The sequence below is a fragment of the Sciurus carolinensis genome, chromosome 10, assembly GCF_902686445.1.
Source record: "Sciurus carolinensis chromosome 10, mSciCar1.2, whole genome shotgun sequence".
Taxonomy (NCBI): Eukaryota; Metazoa; Chordata; class Mammalia; order Rodentia; family Sciuridae; genus Sciurus; species Sciurus carolinensis.
Window position 1 is genome coordinate 81,820,304 of NC_062222.1, and position 14,522 is coordinate 81,834,825.

A 14,522-nucleotide genomic window follows, 5' to 3' on the forward strand; every position below is an offset into this window, starting at 1 on the left:
GATTATCTAAGATGACTGACAAATGCTGTAGACAACTTGAATATTTAAGGATGCAACAGTGTTCCTGTTTCAAGCAGTTTCTTTTATCAGTAGTATGCACCTGAAAATCTGAAAGGGCCTTCATGGAGATGTGATTTTGAGCTGAAAATATTTTAAATGCACACAAAAAATAAGAGGAAAAAATAGGCTTCTAGGCAGAAGGGACAGCATGTGCAAATGCTTGAGGGGGGAAAACAAACAAACAAACAAGCAGACAGCATGAAAGAAACTGAGAAAGTCTAGACATGAGTTGAGAGAAGTCTAGTGTGAGAAAGGGAAGAGGGGTAGCAGATGACTTTGTATGTCATCTTAGCTACAGTAAATGTTTGGGTTTTTCTTCAAAAGCAATGATGAGACATTGAATGAATTCATTAGCTCAACGATATAATCTCGTTTATGCTTCAGAAAGGTTATCCTGGTTGCCATGTGAGTAACAACTTGAAGAGGGCAGAGTATGTACAGGAAGAGTATGTACAGGGAACTAATGCAACAATGTAGGAACAGGATGAGATCTTGAATTGCATCAATGGTGGAGGAATGGAAAGAAGTAAAAATATTAGAGAGATTTAGGAGTTCTACTGGTTTTTCACCAAAGCAAGAGAGTCCCTTTTCTAAAACTTATAGCTTAGAAGACTTTCTGTGCCCTTCTCCACTGTATTCTGCCCCTTGGAGCAAAGAGTTTATAAAACCAAAGGTATGTGACCACCAAAGTCTGCCTTACTCCTCTTCTAGACCATGATTTCACATCATGACTCTGGAATTCCCTATCCAAATGATCTTGAGTCCCTTCTAGGATCTAAGAGGGTTCTAACATGCATACATTCCACCATGGGAAATCAATGTCAATGATGTGTTTAACACTAGGACTGAGGATAGGCCAGGAGGTAGCTGTTCACAGGGGCATGGGTGGAACTGGGAAATGAGAAGCAAGATTTCCACATAATGCATGCGGGAACCAAGGATGGGCAGAGATGTGGTCCAGGGATAGGGCCTGATTCTCCCCAGCACAAAACTCCAAGTGGGATTATTTAGACATTTTCCCTGTATTATGCAATAGTTCTAGTACGACTCAATGGTCTAGAGAGTGTCAGTCTTCCTATAGAAAAATCATTGGTAGTATTTGGACATGTTGAGGTTTAGGCATTTCTGAGTTATTTAAGAAGAGATGTCAAGTAGGTATCATAGATATAAGGATCTAGAGGTAAGCCTACCTTGGAGCACTATATGTGAATCTTCAAGAACAGCAAGATTGAAATAGCCCAGGAAGAGAGGAGAGTCCCATAATGGAGTCCTGAGAAAGATCAAAAGAGTCAAGAACAGGAAGCCCACAGAAGGTGGGGAAGGGTGGTGGGTCAAGGCAGTGTTACACTAAGGAGCACAGGGAAGAGAATATTCCTGAAGGAATAGTTCAAGAGTTACAAATATTACCAGCAAGGATTACACATGAGAATTGAAAAGCCATCTGTTGCATGAAGGTGACTGATATCCCTAATAGAGCTGCTTTGGTAGGACGATGAGACCAAAAACCAGACTGAATGGACACAGAAAGGACTGGGAGGTGAAAAATAAGAAACCAGCATAGATAATTCTCCCAAGAAATTTGATGTGAAGGGGTCGCTGCTGAAGAGGGTTGTGGGCAAATGAAAAGTTTTGTTGGAGAGCATACAGATGTAAGTAAGAAGGGTTCCACGGAGAGGCAGGTATTAAACATACAAAAGAGAAGAGGTAGTGGATGAATTCTTGAAAGAAAAGACCAAGAGTACAAATGCACATGAGCAGAGGAGCAGCTTACCTAGCAAAACTGAAGAAGAGGATGATTGAATGAATGCAAATACATTTAGGTTTGTTTATTTAGAATCAGGAAGATAGAGAGTATCCATTTGTAACTCCTAGAGTATTTTCTCTTTAAAGTAGGGGTGCCCAAGAAGGAAGAGCCTAGAGTTGAACACTAGGGGGAAATGGAGAAGCTTGAGGTAGCCATAGTGAGGGAGAGGAGAGATTTATTGCCTTGGGCAATGTTGAAAAGTAAGAAAAATCTATGTGTGGCCCTCATCTTTCCTACCTCCCACTAGGCCCTCATGATAATCCCTCTCTCCCATTTCTTCACCCTCTGCACACCTCAAACACCTGCCTTAGTCTCCCCACCAGGACTAATCTCTTAAGTGCCCCAAGTCCTCCACTATTACCACCTGTCATTCCCATGTGACTTTTCTTCAATGCACACCCCATGCCAGAAATTCCCATTTCTTAACTTGTGGGGAAAATCAGATAGGTGTTAAGGAGCATTAATTTATTAAACTTCACAAAACCTGACAGTCTCTTCCCACCTCAAAACGATACTCCCAATTTCCTTAACACTATTTCCACTCCCAATGTACCCCTAACCTTCCTGAGGTGAAGGAACTTTAGAAAGGGCTGCTACTGTCTCTGTGAGTTCCTAATGGAGGGCATCTCAATGAGGTGACAAAGTGGAGAGAGGAAAGTAAAGTAGTAGTTCCATGCTGCTTCAGATCTTATCACACGGGTCCTGTCCCACTTGGACAGAGGTTATCTAACTCTTGTAAATATCCCTTACAGCCTGAACTTTGAAGCGTAAACTTTGGGATGCATATTTGCCTGTTCAGAAATTCTCTCTCTCTCTCTGTCTCTCCCTACCCTTTCTCTCTCTCTCTCTCTCTCTCTCTCTCTCTCTCTCTCTCTCTCTCTCTCATTGAGGTTTTTTGATTAATGTTTCTTTACAAGTGAAATGCAACAATTTGTGTCCTATATCCTCAATATAAGGTCCTTGAAAACACAATCCATGTCCCAGGCTCACTATATCTAACAGTCTAGCACATACCTTAGATCAAGAACTATTTAAAACTTTCATTGATTGTCAATTTAATTTGACTGATAAAGAGACAATTGCACCCATGTGGCAAGTGGCCCTGAGCAACTTTTTCTTTTCTCATCAGAATGCAATGAGTATTAGCACAGTTAGATAAAACTATGGAGGTAAACAGGTTAGCAGAAGCTGTCTGATTTTCACCATGGTCAACTGAAGAGGCCCAAACACTCTAGCATTAGGCATAGTGGGTCTCTTTAAACAGGTTAATGATAGATCCCATTGACCAAGCAGATACATTTATTGCAAAGAATATTAGTCAATACTTACTTACAACATGCCTTATGGCTGGCACTTCTTTGCTCTCCCCACCCAAATCTAAGTCCCAACCCAATGGTAATTCCATTTACATTCTTTATATTCTGTTTAGGTTAATAAGCAAAAGGGATGCTGAAGAAATTGAAATATGAAAATCTTTTCAGTAACTCAACCACCCTGTGAAACAAGGGTCTTTGTTGTAGAGAAACTTGTTCATAGTCACTCATCATGGTTCTTAATGGTGCTTGAGTAGCCATATAAAAATGGCAGCCACAACAACCAAATTCAGTTCTTGTAGAGGTCATTCTTTGGCTCATTCTCATTATGACTGGGAAACATCAAATATGAAATGTGTTTGCAAGAAGAGAAAGGGAGAGATACTGGTGATGTTCTTTTATTGTAAAGGACAAATCTGGTCTGGTCAGATGTTAACATAGATTCCCTTCTTGTTAAACCAAAACAAATACAATAAGTAATATGGTAAGGGGGATATGCTTCTCTTCAGAAGCAGGCATGATGTCATTCGTGTGTGGAATCTTGAAAAATTGATCTCATAGAAGTTGAAAGTAGAATGGTGGTCATAAGGGGATGGAGAGCGTAGAGGGAAATGAGGGGTGGGGAGAGATTGATGGATGTGTACTAAGTTGCATTTAGATAGGAGCAAGAAGCTCTGGTGTGCTATTGCATAAAAGGATCACCTCAGGTAATAATAATGTACTGGGCATATTAAAAACTCAAAAGAAAGAATTTTAAAAGTTTTCACCTCAAAGAAATGAAAAGCATTTGAGGATATGTGTGTGTGTGTGTGTGTGTGTGTGCATGTGTGTTTTTAACCAGATTTAAACATTGCACCATGTATATCTGTATGACTACATTACATGATATCCCATTATTAAGCATAGTTTTATGTTTTTCATTAATCAGTTAATAATAAATTTAATTTGAATTTTTTAAGTATCCATGACCATTTCAAATTTCAGATATTCTTGCAATAGATTGGAGATGGAATCCACTATTTCAAATTTGCTATTTTAAGAAAAAAAGTATGTATATGATATATATACACTCCAGGAAGCTACACCTGCACACTTTAGTTCCTTTCCTGTTTATTCACTGAGTTCATTCAAATGTGTGTTCAGTGTGTGCTATATTTCCCACTATTTCACATCTCTGTTCTAGATACCATATGAGATATTACCATGCATTTGAGGTCAGATGTGGAAATAGACTTCTCAAATTCAAATACCAACTTCACTACTTACTATTTGTGAGGAATTGGGTAACTTACTTCAACACTGTGGATCTTGATCTTCTCTCCTGTTAATTAGAGATATTATTAATTAATAGGGTGCCTAGAAGGGCTAACTTAGTTAATACATGTCAATATAAGCAACAGTACCTGGCACAAGTTGACACCCATCTAAATCTTCTGAGTCAAACTAATTTTTTTAGATGTTGATAGACCTTTATTTTATTCATTTATTTATATGTGTTGCTGAAATCAAACCCAGTGCCCCACACATGCTAGGCAAGTGCTCCACCACCGAGCCAAAACCCCAGCCCCAGTCAAACTGATTTTTTTATGTAATTCTATTCTATGCACTATTATCTTCAGGAAAAGGCAATTGTATAATTATCTCTCACCAAAATAAAGATAAAAGCATACAAGAGTATGACTTAATGTTCTACATTTTAAGTCTTCCCATTTAAATTCACAGAGAAAAAAGAAATCTTGTGTTTGATAATAGATTTTTGCTCAAAATATGACCCTCATAATTTAATTAAACAGACATTAGTCTTTAATTCCAGGACTAACAAGAACTGTAAATCTACCATCTATGCAACAAAATTACTTGTATAACATTGAATACAATTCTTCCAACAGCACTGGAAGGCAATGAGGAAACCCCAGCAGGAAAAAACTTGCCCAAAGTTAACATGCTAGTAATCATCCAGCCTGGATGAAAATCTGGTTCTTCTAAGTTGAAGTCTGCTATCCTCTCATTATCCTAGTATTCATTTAAAATAGGTTACCCATAGAAGAGTAGAGTTACTAATACTGCACAAAGATTCAAGAAATGTGTATGTTAAATATAAGTGTCAAATACAAGGTTGTCAGAACAACATCTGCCAAAATAAAATTTTAAAAAAGGCTTTATTTTTATGGCATGTGAAACAATGAAACCAGGAAAGAAATCACAACAGAAGATAACAATTGTGGTTCTGTTACACATTATAAAGTGAAATGCAAATCTGTCTTTCAGAAACCATAAAATGAAACTGAGAACTTATCACATGAAAAATGGGAAGGAGGAAGCCTGAAGGAGAAACTTGAAAGTACTCATTGAGTATATGTTCTTGCACATTAAACTCCTATTTAATGAGCCTGATGAGGTTCAATCTCAACCAATTTATCTTTAAAATTTTCTTGAAAAGATGAGTGTTTGTTGATTGTTGTACAAAAGATCTTTCCAATTAAAAGTGGAATATCTAGTTTATAAGATAAATTTAAGATCTATTTCCATTTCATCAACAAAACCATGAATGCCTAAACTTGAGTCTAGTAATCAAGTCACAAGCCCAATCCTATCATTTACAAGGAGCTCAACAAGGATCCCTATTAACTGCATTTGGCCATCTTTCATTAAATTGAATAATCTGAATTAATCTCAAATTGTAGAAAGATAATTTAAAGTGGTGGAGCATGAAGAAAAGCAAACAAGATAGTCACCCAGCTTCAAGAACCAAGTAACCTGAAGCAGAATTATGTAATTACCTGAAACTCAAGGTAAATGTTAATGATTCAAACCTGGGTGGTGGGTCTCAGATTAATAAAATTGTGCTTCTGCTAAAAGGAAGTCAAGGTTTTCACTGCTTCTCTAAACAAATTCTAAAGCCCACGCATGGTAACCTTTGAAATTTTAAACAGAGCATCAACAGAGTTGCCCTGATTGGATTACCTTACACGCCACTGGTCATAGAACTTTGAACGGGCCGTTTTTGTGTGGAAACTGGTAGATATTGCATCTCTTTAAGTTAAACAAACCCTTGGACATACACACCTGCTGTTCAAGGGGTATTTACCCCTGAAACAGCAAATTTCACAGTCAAAGAGTACAGACCAAACCTTAGTGTCCTCATGTTGAAAAAGTACCAATATTTCCCATATTTTCTGTCACCCACATTTTATATAAAAAAGATACCTCTACCTTTCTGCTTTATTTTTCAAGAGAATGATCCTGTATGATTTCGAGCTATAGCTATTTAAAAATAATGCTAAAATATCTTATTATGTTATCATAAACTTCATATGCTTTGTTTTATAGCATTTTGTATTGAAATGCAAAGGTGTTCTTGATTTTCTGATAGTATAAATCTGATCTTCTGTTGGATTTTCTTAAAACATCATAAGCTTATTTACAGGAAAAATGTAACCTCTTGATCAATTAGTCACACAATTATATTTCAAAAACACTTTCAATCATTCAATTAAATAAATGAAATTAATTGCCTATAAATTTTTATAATAGTATTCATAATATTAATAATATTCCTGGGTTATGAAAACTCCTGTTTATTTTGGAGTAAAAATACTAAAAAGAAAATGAACAGTCATGGCAAATTCTAAGAAGATCCAGTTTTCCCCTCCTTACTAAGAATTTTTACATATTTCTGTCTAACATCTTTTGGCTCTAGGTTGTTTTCCTACTTCGGACTAGGCGAAAAGTAGGGGAAGTTCAGAATAAATATAAGTATTAACACTACAAAAATTGCTCTATTCCAAGCACTGGGGTAACACTATAGCCAGCAATAGGGACAATTCAATTGAGTTACTGTTATCACTCTTTCATTTCCTAAACTTCTAACTCAATAAAAAACAAAGAAACGATGTAAAATTTGAGGTGTGAGCTCTGACCTAAATATCCATTTGTAGAGGTCAGGTTGTATGACCACTCCATGATGCAAGTGGTCATTCCCTCTACGCCTAACATACACATTATTAAAACTGATTGATCAGTTGCATACATAGTCCAGTTGTTTACTGTGAGTTGAAAAAGGTTTTTAAACCATTTTAATCTGCATGTCATTAGGTAGATCATGGACCACCCAGTTCACCGCTCTCCTGCATTGGCCTTATTCACACATTTATGTCAAACCTATCCCCATCATTGCTATGAAACTTCATTCAAGTCACTATTCAATCCCAATGAGAAAGAACTTGCTACATGTTCCATGCATGTGAAAGAACAGGAAATGGCATATGATTAACCTCTTTCATATTGACCTCAGTGAAATCATGTTCTTTTTTTCCATATTTTTATTGGTGCATCACAGTTGGATATCATGGTGGGATTTGTTCTTACACATTAATAAAAGTGTACATAATAAGCCAATATAATTTGACCTATATTCTCCATTATTGAAATTTTATTATTCTTATCCTCCATCTTCTTTATGAAAAAAATTGTTTACTTTTTTATTTGCTAACAATTCATTGTATCATTTATCTTTTTATGTTTCTTTTCCCCCTGTTAAACAGTCAATAAGTCAATTAGTTTTCAATTCTTTCCATCTTTTTGTACTTTCTCAGTTCCATTTTATTGTAGTGTTGTAGATCTATTTCAAACACAAGCTATCTTCACATTAGTCCCACAATACTTTTCTGGAATATGACATGCATTTGTTATTTCCTTCTATTCATATACTTATAATGACTCTCTGTTGCCTATAAAATAAAATGCAAACTGTAATAATATGACCGACTACAAAATGGAAAGCAGCCTAGAGTCTTTTTTATAATCTGAATCATTCAGTCAACATAGGTGACAAACGCAAGCTCTTTTGAAACAGTGAAAGGTCAACAAATTGGTAAATTATAAGACACCTAAGAAGGTTGTACAAAATCGATGTCTAATGTTTATCAGTGAGCAGAAGAGTAATCAAAATCAAGGCAAGGAGGTATAGAGAAGAGATAAGAAATAAGATTGGTATTAAAATGTTGGAGATACAACTATGTAAATGAATGAAAACTGGTAATCTAAAAGAATAAGATAGCATGAGCCAGAGGAAGGTAAAGAAATAACAGCCACAGGGATGGGTGAAGATACAGTGATCTACAAGCATCTCCCTCTAAAGAAAGGTGTGACCTAAACATCAAATGGATCTCACACCTCAAATTTTACGTCATTTCTTTGTTTTCTTTGTTTTCATCTCATTCTTTCAAATGAGAGAACACAATCATTTCTGAAACAAATGTTAGGGGTTAAAGATAATTTACTAAATGCAGGAAGAGGAAGGCAGAGGAAAATAAAAGATGTAGACATGAAAATATGTATTTAATGGGGACAATGTTTTGAAATATTTTTCTTTTTTACTTCATTATATATTAACTTCTCCTATTCAGTGATTTGGGGAAGATTAAAATGTTACAGCAGGAATGAAAAGAGAAATAAATATTAATATCCATCTGTCATTATAGAGTATTCAGGATGCCAAAATCTTGAGACCTTTTTTTGCTTGAAGAGAAAGATTTCACACTTTAATCTTCTTCATCTACATACCAAAAGCAAAAGCTAGCCAGTGGTGGTGGTGGCACATGCTGCTCGGCTCAGAAGGAGTCTGAGGCAGGAGGACAGCCAAATACATTCCTCAAAAAGCTTTACCTTTGTAAGGTTGAATCCTGGCATTTTCAGATACACAGGATTTGAAATAGCTACATAGGATAGTTCACTGTGTGCACAGTACACTGTAGAATCCTGTGCAATAAGAGAATTAAATTTAAACATAGAGACTGAAAAATATTCTAGAGCAGCAACACTTAGAACCATATATACTTGGCAGATTTGGGAAGTTAAATCTTAATCATCCCTTTAGGTAACCCCCAAATTAGAAAATAAATTCAGTCCTGAACAGTGACCATCATTCAAGTGTCAGCTTGTCCTTTTGATAACATTACCTTGGGATAAGAACATGGTGTTCTAAACAGGTCTCAGGAAGAACAGCCCACGCCATTCGGGGGTAACACTCCCTTTGGCAGCAGTTTATCACTAAGTCCAATGTCATGGAAAAACCATCTAGAACATTCACAGTGTGCTTCTCCCAGAAAACCCACCCATGCAGGCTCTGTTCTCTCCTACAAATCTTTACCAATCGTAGTGAGAGCTTGTTGACTCTGACATGAAATACCACAGGAATCAGAGGGCACGTATCACCAAGTTATAGAGCTCATCCCCTGCAACTAACATTCACCAGTAACCGAGCTGGGAGTTACTGAGACTCCACAGTCACTGGAGTGAGAGGACACAGGGGACACTTCCACTTCCACTCCCTCATGTGCTCTAACTGAGGGCTGTCGGAAGGCCCAGGAAGGTGAGACCCACCTCTGCAAGGCTTCACTTTCTGTACCCTTTCTGCTCTCCTCCCTTTGAAGTGGCTCAGGATCTGATGTATGTCATGACTCTGGTTGTTATGATGAGTGATTCAAAACAGGAGAGTAGGACCAATGGTATAACTAAAGGACAGTTATCACTCACCCATTTACATATGATAAACTGAAATTCAGTTTGAGTGACCAGACAATAGCTTCAGGAATTAGAATTCCAGCTTTCCTGGCAACTTCCCTTACACATGTGCTCATGGAGGAGACAGTACCCAACACCTGAATCAGAGGTGTCTGCAGGTGAGCTCTACAGCAACAGTGCTCTTAAATGTACCAATCACAGACATTGCACAGAGGAGGCAGAGTCCCATGGGGGATTCTATTTGATTTTATTTGATCAGATGTATTACTAAGGGTTCTCTAGCAACAGAATTAACTGGAAGTATGATTACAAAAATGGGATTTATTAGATTGGCTTACACGACCAGAAGCTGGATAGTCCACAATGGCCATCTGTGGACTGGAGAGCTAGAAGAAGCAGTAGCTGTACAGTACAAGAGGCAGAAGCCCCAGAACAGGAGAGATCAACAGTGCTAACCTAGTCCAAGATCAAGGCTTCTGGAAACTCTATGGAGAATCACTGGCACAGTCTGCTTTGGAGGAATGAAGAAGTGAGAGTCCGAAGTAGCAATGAAGAACCCATTCAAGAAAAATTGACCTTGTACCTGCATCTGCTTCCTTGTTCTTCCAGCTTTTATTCCATCCAAGCCACCATTCTATGGGGCAGGCCTGCCCACTCTTAGGGAGGGTCTCCACCTCAGTTCGCTATTCCCACATTCCAGTCAGTCCTAAACACACCCTCATTGACACACCCAGAAGTCTCTTGATCATCAGCAACTCTTAATCCAATCAAATTGAGAATTCAAATTAACCATTACACCAGAGATTCCAGTTGAATCTCAATGGAAAAGAAATATAACTACCTCTTCAAGAAAACAGGCTTCTGGCTCCGGCACTTTGCAGCATTTCTCTGCCATATTAGAGAAATTTGTAAACAAAGACTATAGCTCCTTATAGGTGAGTCCAGGCTTGAGCTTCACCAAGTTGACAAGAAACCCAAAGAAATCAAACAGAATTAATCAACAATTTCTTCCCAACACTCCTCTTTTCCAGAATGCTTGTTGGAGAATTATGTCTTGGGTTTCTCAACTTGAGTAAATGGAAAGAGCTAGAATATTCCATTTTGAAAAGATCTTCTGAAACTTTCCCATTAAAATCATAGGATGGACTCTTTGGAAGATTATGGAACTACAAGGAAAATGGTATAAAAAATAAACAGAACCATAAAATAAATGACTACACTTGATTTTTCTAGAAAATGTATATCCAAAACAACTCCAATCTCCCCTCCTCAGTAGCAATGTTGTTTTCACTAGGTTTCATACAGGTGTTGTGTAAATAAATTTAAAAACAGGTCTTATTTCTTGGCATTTATACTATCTCTTTAAAGAACAGAAGTAAAATTCCTTTAGAACCCCTCCTTTTTTCAATCATTAAGTGAAATAGCACAAATATTCATGTCATTCTCTCAAGAAAATTCGATTCATTGTGAACCTGTCCATGAGCATTTTGCTAATTGCCCTAGCTCATATTTCCAAATCACAGTCTGCTAAGCACTCCAAGTCTCTAGCAGAGGAGCAGACAGACAGGATTTTATTATAAATAATGGCAATAAATATGCAACGTGGTGCTTTTCTGAATAGGACACAGTTGACAGTTTGGCAAAAGGAATACCAAAAGCACAGACCATTACAATAAGCCTTCTCCCAGATGCATGGTGTACCCCATGGTTGAATAGAAGGGCATGGTCATACCTGTCTTTCTTTCTCTGAGGGTCTCCTTGTGAGCCTGACACCAGTCCACACAAAACATAAAGAAATTTTGAGAGGTCGCTGGCACATACATTTAATCAGCTTTCAAATCCTTGAAGCAGAGCCTTCTGAAGGCAAAGTTTGCTTTGCAGCAGTGGTCCACAGCAGGGTTGATGTTTCAATTTTCATTTGTTCCACATAATTCTCCAAGAACTAAATCTGCCTGTGCTGATGAGAGTTGGAACTCAGTTGTGATTTTAAATAAATAAATGGAATTTTGAACAATATGATTAGATGAATAGTTATGAGCTCCAGGATCACTGTGAACTTCACTCAGAAGACACATGCTCTTATAACACTGTATTATGTCAAAAGAAAAGTGAAGGTTGGGGTCCTAAGTGACATTGTGAAAAAAAATCAAAGTACAGCAATTGGAATGTGTACAGACTAATTTCTTGGAAACATATACACCAACTTTTAGTTATAAGCAGAGAACTGCAGTCAACTAACAGAAGGTGGTGAGCAAACACTCTGTTCTTTGGGTAGGCTCCCCTGCTGGGTACTTTTCACCCTGGGTTTAAGAAGATTGGGTTGGCAAAGGACGAATGATCTCGCTGATAAGTGGATAATGACACATAATGGGAGGTGGGAGGGGGGGAAGAATGGAGGAAGGAGGGACTGTATAGAGGGAAAAGAGGGGTGGGAGGAGTGGGGGAGGAAAATAACAGAATGAATCAAAAACAATTACCCTAGGTAAGTGTATGATTACACAAATTGTATGCCTCTACTTCATGTACAGAGAAACAAGATGTATCCCATTTGTTTACAATAAAAATAAATTTTTAAAAAAATATGCATACTTCTTGTTCACACTACACCACCAATGTCCATCAGAATTGCTCACTGTCAACACTCAGGGATTCAAGCAGGAGAAATCGAATGCAGAAAATTAGAAAAAAAAAACAAAGAAGATTGGGTTGGAAATAGCAGTTCTCTTTCTGAGCTCTTTCACTTAGAGCAAGAGAGAGAATTTGAATCAGTATTTACAGTTATAAGGTTTCCTGCATCATTCTGAAAAAAAAATTGTGATTCCTAGATCATTTACCATAACAAATCTCTTCTCATATAAATAAGAAATAAGCAAGATAATTTAGAGAATCCTTGAAAAATATTTAAGACATTCTTTTTTGCTTCTTAAGAGCTTCACACAGTAAGCCAAAAGGAAGACTTGGCATTACATATAATTAAAAAAAGAAGAAAGGAATATTGAAAATAATGGAGACAAGAAAGTAAATAATCACTACCAATTGGTAAGTGAAAATACTTTTTCTTATTTTTTTAAAATATTTATTTATTTATTATTTGAGCTGAATGGTTATACATACTGGTTGGTTCATCAGGATAAACTCACCCACAATTTTAGGTGCATGGGCCATGCTCACCAAACTATCAACACAGGCAAACTCCTCACCTTTTGTACAGCAGGTAGTCAAAGCTGTCACCATTTCCTTGTCAAGAGAAATCAGTTCTTCAGTGGAGAGCTGGAAGGCTATCTTTGAGAGCTTTATAAGATAGCTTAAAGAACATACATTTGATTCTGAACAAAGCAGGTTCCTATTATCCCTGGAATAGCCATTGAAACCCAGACCCTCCAAGGAAAGTCAAAATAAGTATAATGTGCTCCCTACTCTCAGAAAATGGTGGAGAAGTGTCTCCTCACTCACTGTCTTCCTGTACCCTGCCTCCTATAGCTCTGCATTTTTCATTTCATGGTTATCTCAGAAGCTCTTAGATTTGCCTGTCCTGTCTCACCTGTGGAGCTCCTTGACAGCAAATGCCTTGGCTTGTCACTGAAATTCTTTTCTAGTTTGTACTAAAAAGAGAATTTGATAGACACATGTTGGCAATGAGATCAAGAAAAATAAGATCTTTAATGGACTGGGTTTGAATTCTCAACTAAGAGCAAGATGGCAGAAATACTAAAGTCATACTTTTTAAACCATGTTTTGTTTGGAACTACAGTGTTAAGCAATCTAGAGTTATTTCTATAAACTCAGTGAAGATAGGCTCAAATCCTGGGCAAAGTGCAGAAGACATGTTTGGGTAACCCTAAGATGGCGGCTGGCATTGAGCTAAAAGGTGGCGCTTAGTGTTAACATGGCGTGATCTACTTTTGCCTGATTAGTTAATGTCTCCCCTGCGCTAGTGGTCAACAGATATTCCTCATTCTTTCTTGATTGGTACCGAGGGGCGTGCCTCAATTGTGTTAATCCTAAACTGATTGGCTGCCTTAGGTATATAAGACACACCTATAGGAAGCACCAGGGATAACCGGATAAGCACGGAGAAGCAGCATCTCTGATAGATTGCAGAAGGCAAATGGCAGATCATAGAAGAAGCACCTCTAATAGCATGCACCTTTAAGTTTGCAGGATGCAGGACTTTAAGAAGATATAGATCTCTGAAAGTGTAGTATCTCTCTCTTATGCCTCTCTCTCCTCTCAAAGCCTTTCTTCCTCTATAAGCTAGGGAACAAGTGAGCGAGCAAGAAAGCAGTGCACTAAAGAGAAAGATAATAGAAGTAGCTCAGTTTCCAGTCCACCTCTGATAAATACCCGCGAAATTGTTGCTGCAGGCGGTAACAAATTGCCCCGGGCGGCAACAGCAAAGCATCTTTTTCTCAGGACATGATAATGACCTTTAGTTTGCTCCATCCTAGTCCCAAACAAGGCAAAATCCAGGGAGCCTGATTTGGGAGTGAGAAAACCAACTTCAAATACAAAATAAAGCATCAGAGAATCAGTTTGTCCAGAATCCTGTATCTTTTCTTATTTCTAACTTCATTTCTTTTTTTTTATTTAATTCATTTTTATTGTAAACAAATGGGATACATGTTGTTTCTGTTTGTACATGGAGTAACAGTATACCATTTGCATAATCATACATTTACATAGGGTAATGATGTTTGATTCATTCCGTTATTTTTTCCTTTCCCCCACCCCTCCCAACTCTCTTTTCCCTCTATAGAGTCCCTCCTTCTTCCATTCTTGCCCCCCTCCTATCCCCCATTATGTGTCATCATCCGCTTATC

General features: G+C 37.6%; 1 long non-coding RNA gene across 1 annotated transcript in view; it reads right to left on the minus strand.

The window, feature by feature from the left end:
* LOC124994337 (uncharacterized) overlaps positions 1-6,081 on the minus strand; it is a 28,809-nt gene extending 22,728 nt beyond the window's left edge. Inside the window, exons 1-2 of the long non-coding RNA XR_007110463.1 lie at positions 5,958-6,081; positions 4,470-4,498 (exon numbers count right to left, since the gene is read on the minus strand). This is a non-coding gene — a long non-coding RNA (uncharacterized LOC124994337). The remainder of the gene's footprint in view (positions 1-4,469; positions 4,499-5,957) is intronic.
* Positions 6,082-14,522: the final 8,441 nt, after the last annotated feature.